The sequence below is a fragment of the Zeus faber genome (genome assembly GCF_960531495.2).
Source record: "Zeus faber genome assembly, chromosome: 22".
Taxonomy (NCBI): Eukaryota; Metazoa; Chordata; class Actinopteri; order Zeiformes; family Zeidae; genus Zeus; species Zeus faber.
In genome coordinates, this window is record NC_137209.1 from 11325189 (window position 1) to 11330188 (window position 5000).

The following is a 5000-nucleotide window of genomic DNA, read 5'->3' on the forward strand; positions in this document are numbered from 1 at the left end:
TATAGTATATATATATATATATAAACTTTATACATACATACATACATACATACATATATAATTGCGAATTAAATACGATACGATGAGACAGAAAGAAAAAACTGTAAACGATGGACGAGGATTACAGTGAGGGGTTAGGGTGATCACATTTTGAGACCCCCACACCGGGAACCGGGACCTTAAGGGGAGGGGGAGTAAGGGTAAGACAGAGGGGGAGTAAGGGCAAGACAGAGGGGGAGTAAGGGTAAGACAGAGGGGGAGTAAGGGTAAGACAGAGGGGGAGTAAGGGTAAGACAGAGGGGGAGTAAGGGTAAGACAGAGGGGGAGTAAGGGAAAGACAGAGGGGGAGTAAGGGCAAGACAGAGGGGGAGTAAGGGTAAGACAGAGGGGGAGTAAGGGCAAGACAGAGGGGGAGTAAGGGTAAGACAGAGGGGGAGTAAGGGCAAGACAGTGACTGATGAGCGTTCCCCCGTTATGCACGGTGCTTTTTTTTTTGTTTTCATCCAGTGCGGTAACGGAGAGGCACGGGGATGAGCAGCGGAGTCGCCTACAGAAAGTGCTGGCCCTACACCCACCCACCCACACACCCACACACACACACACACACACACACACACACACCTAAAAGCACACATTTCACAGCGAGCGAGTGGCCGTGTTGATGACAACACCCAGTTCAGACATTTTAGTGTTTTACAGATATGGGTCGGGTTAGGGGTTAGGGTTAGGGTTGGGATATGTTAGAGGGTTAGGTTTAGGGTTGGGTTATGTTAGGGGTTAGGTTTAGGTTTAGGTTTAGGGTTAGGGTTATGTTATGGATTGGGTTAGGGTTTGGCTTACGTTTGGGGTTAGGTTTAGGGTTGGGTTACAGTTAGGGGTTAGGCTTGGGGCTGGGTTAGGGTTTGGGGTTAGGGTTAAATTGAAACCGATGCAAGTTGTTGTGACTGTGAAAACGTGACTCTCCCCCCGAGGATCTTCACAACTTCGATGCGAAATTGTCTTTCACCAGCCACAATGAAAATGGGATTTCTTCCACCTCTCATTCATAGGAGAGCCACCACGGAGGAGTGGAAACAGCAAAAACAACCCTGGAGGAAAAGAAATCCTGGCGCAGAAGGTCAAACGACTCGGACACACAGTGACACAAAGACAAACGCAGAGTTGTTTTTCCCAAAGTGAAGTTTCATTTTTAGCACATAAGTTTGTTGGTTTTTTCTTTCTCCATTCTACATCCCCCCCCCCCCCCACCCCGGCAATGTTAAGTACAGTAGTAAGCCTCTCTACATTCAACCCCCCTCTCCCCACCACCACCACCACCACCACCACCACCACCAGCGCTGAGTTGGTCCCCAAAATATACATCTTCTTAAAATCATCACGCCGCCGCCACCTACACCTCCGTCGTCATCGTCATCTTAAGGTTTTTTTTTGTTTTTTTTGTTTTTTTAATCTTCAACACGACAAACACAGACCGTTTGGGGCAGACAGTGCAAATCTAGAAGTTCAGTGAAATTGCTACGTTTAATGCGGTTGTAATATATTTTTTCTTCTTTTTTTAGATAATACATAATCCGTCCTGTCGCTCTCTGACTTATTGCCGTTCAGTCGGTCCTAGCGCTACGCCTCTCGCTCTCTCTCTCTCTCTCGCCCCGTCTCCTCCGTCCATCGTGTCCTCTTTCCGTTTCAGCCGTCGAAATCTCCATCCATTTTTGACCCCCGATTATATTCTAGGTTTACCCGTAGAGATGAAAAGAAAAAAAAGGCCCCCGGGAGAGAAATGGCCCCGAAACAGAAAGAGTCAGGTGAAAGCAGTGACTAGCCGTTTCTCGCTATGAGCGGTAGGGACGGGTAAGAATTTTTGATTATTCGATTATTTGATTATTCGCTCGTGATCGCAAAAATCATTTTATTTTTTATATTTTTTAAGGGAAACGATTTCGGTCGATTTTACATGGTCGGGTCCAGTGCGGTTCGGTCCGAATTTCGGGTCTTGCGCAGGCCTCTGATTCAGAGCGAAATGCGGTCGCTTCTGTCGATTATTCGGTACATCCGAATAAGCGATTATTCGCTCGTACCACCCATCACGGGCAAATCGGGAGTTTTGCACGCCCCTAACGACAGAGGTGGGAAAATCCGCGTCGCGGTTCAGAAAGTGAAACTGCGCTCCGGGATTTCGAGCCAACCGCGTGGATTCGCAGTCAGCATCGACACAGAGATCCAACGACCGAGCGAACTCAGCGAAAAGATGGCGGAACTTTTCAACCGAGAGGGGTTTGTGGGTGAACTAGTAAAAAAAATAAATAAATAAAAATAAATCAGAAAAAGGCTGCATTTGATGCCGGGCAAGTTGTTTTCTTTAAGTTATAGTCGCAGTGAAGTCGCTTTTCACTGCTACAAACTTCACCGCTGCACAATATATCAATTCATTTCAGAAGCTGAATCGTTGATTGGTTGATTAAAGTTTTGACTAATGCCGAGTCGGGGATTGACAGCGAAAGCTACGGATTCTTCGTCCTTTTCAGGCTTTGGGTCGTGATACGCGCGGGTGGCGGTATCCGTTTGGGGATTTAGGGTCTGATTGGAAACACTACTCGAAATAGAAAGCACTACTAAGATGAAAAATGAACCAAAATAATAACAGCCGGTTACTAAGCAACCGTAGCGTCAAAATAACAATCAATCGTTTGTTGTTGTTTTTTTTTTTTTTTTGTTTTGTTTTTTTTGTGTGATACATTCAGATTCAAACCCTGTTCCTCGGGGGAAAGAGAGAAGGAGAGCGACAGAGAGAGAGAGAGAGAGAGAGAGAAAAGTTTTTTTCCCCCCCATCACTTTCTGTGTCCCTCGTTCTCCAATGCTCAACTGCTACACGCACGCACGCACGCGCACGCACGCACGCACGCACACACACACACACACACGCACACACAGGCTTACACACCCTGACAGGCGTCTTCAAATAAAGTAACATTTCCCGATCAAATGCAAAATAAATAGCAACAAGTTCATTGTACCGCAAAATGAACGAGATAATACAAAAAAAAAGTGAAGAAAATGAAAAGAAAAAAAAAAAAAAAAAGTACACAATACATTTTTTTTCATCAAATCATGTGAAGAACATGTGAAGAACCTTTGTTTTAAGACAATGTGAATATCAAGGACACAATATATTTACCAGGAGTAAAAATAAGAGATGGGAGGGGGGGGCGGGGGTCGCCGCCCTCTCACCCACGCTTCATCCCCTCTACAAAATAAACACACACACACACACACACACGCACGCACACACACGCGCGCACTTTTTCCTGAAAGAATGAAATATTGCTGAATAACATGTTTTCTTTTTTCTATTTTACCCCCTCCCCCCCCCCCCCCCCCCCCCCGCCTTTCTGTTATTATAAGAATCAGACAAGAGCAGACAGATCAGTTTTTTTTTTTTTGTCTATTTACCTCAAAATCAAACATGGCTGCAGTCCTCTCACGCTCCGGGGCCGGAAATCAAACCAGGTTTCTTTTGTTGTTGTCGTTTAAAATGGTTTTATTTTATTTTTTATGACTTTTTAATTCTCCGGCAGGGGGTCCCCGACCACTTGTGCTGCCGCTTCATCCATTTTTTTTCCAGTCTGCTAGATACAGCTGTAATTTGTTTTGTATCGACTTGCTGGCGTGTGTACCAAACAGCAGACGCGCGGCCTCACGGGGATGCGGGGCGGGACGGGGCTGTTTTTGGTTCGGAAGCTTCTCCGGCCGCAAAATGAAATAATTTCGACGCTCAAAGAAACCAACCTCGCGGCAAATCCTTGTTTATGTGCTGAGGTGGCAAATGAAAGACAAAGCAGCGGCAGCGTTGTGTTTATACTGCACTGTAAATATGACTCCAATTATTATTTTTTATTTTTTTTGTTGTTGTTTTTTTGAAGGGAAAACGTATCCACTCGCATTCTTTCCCTCTACGGGGGCTGTTGAAGGGGACGCTGAATTTCGGCACTCAGTCGTGAAGTGTTTAGTTTTTTTTTTCATTTCCGCTCAAAAGTAAATAAACAACGGAAATTGGCTTTTGCGCCGCGAGTGCCCCAATTCATCGATTTCATCCGTTTTTGAGATCGGGTTCCCAGGGAGTCGCTGGGTAAAAAGGGTCGTTTCCACTTCCTGGATCTTCGTTGTTTCGGTCGGTTTAACGCGCGGTGAGCGAGGGAGGACCTGGGGTGAGCGCTGAAGAGTCATTTAATCCTGTCAGGACTAGTGAACTGTGGACTTAAATCGTCTTCAGTAATGTTTTCGGTTTGTTTGGCTCCCGAGTCATTTAAAAGATCCACGCGCGCGCTACGAACAAATCGTCTCGCGAGTCTTGCGTCGCTGGTAGGCCATGATAATAAGCGCAGCTCTATGGGTTTGTGGCGTTTTTAGTGGTTAACTGGAGAGTAGTGTGCCATGGGATTATCTCATTGTAAAAAAAAGAGTGCCGTAGCAGAGGAAAGGTTGGAAAACACTGATCTAAACGTAAGGTGTTCATCTAGAAACATCAATGGCGGACTCCCCTTTAAGGTTCATACTAAACTACAATGTGTCTTCCATAGGACAGAGAAAGACAGAGAATTTTAGAGACCTGATATGATGTTATGATCTGATATGAGCTTTCGGGACAATTATATGGGATGAGAGAGGAGTTCTAATAAGGAGAGCTAATAAGAGAACCACAAACAGGAGCGTGTGATGTGTCTGTCCGTCTTTTTTTTTGGTATGTCAGTATTTTTATTTTTTTTTTCAATTGTTTGTATCTTCCAGTACAGTTTACTTTTGTTTCTGCCTCTGTGTCTGGCCTTCTGCAAACCTGGTGTAGGTGCTTTCATTTCTTCGCTGTGGCAATACGTTTTTGGACCTTTTGTGTGGAATGATTTATTATTATTTATTATTTCGGCTGATTTTGATTGATTTTGAGCCCAAAGTACAGACTTTCATTTATTTAGTTAATTGTTTCAAGGATGGTTAAAGCATTATTATCA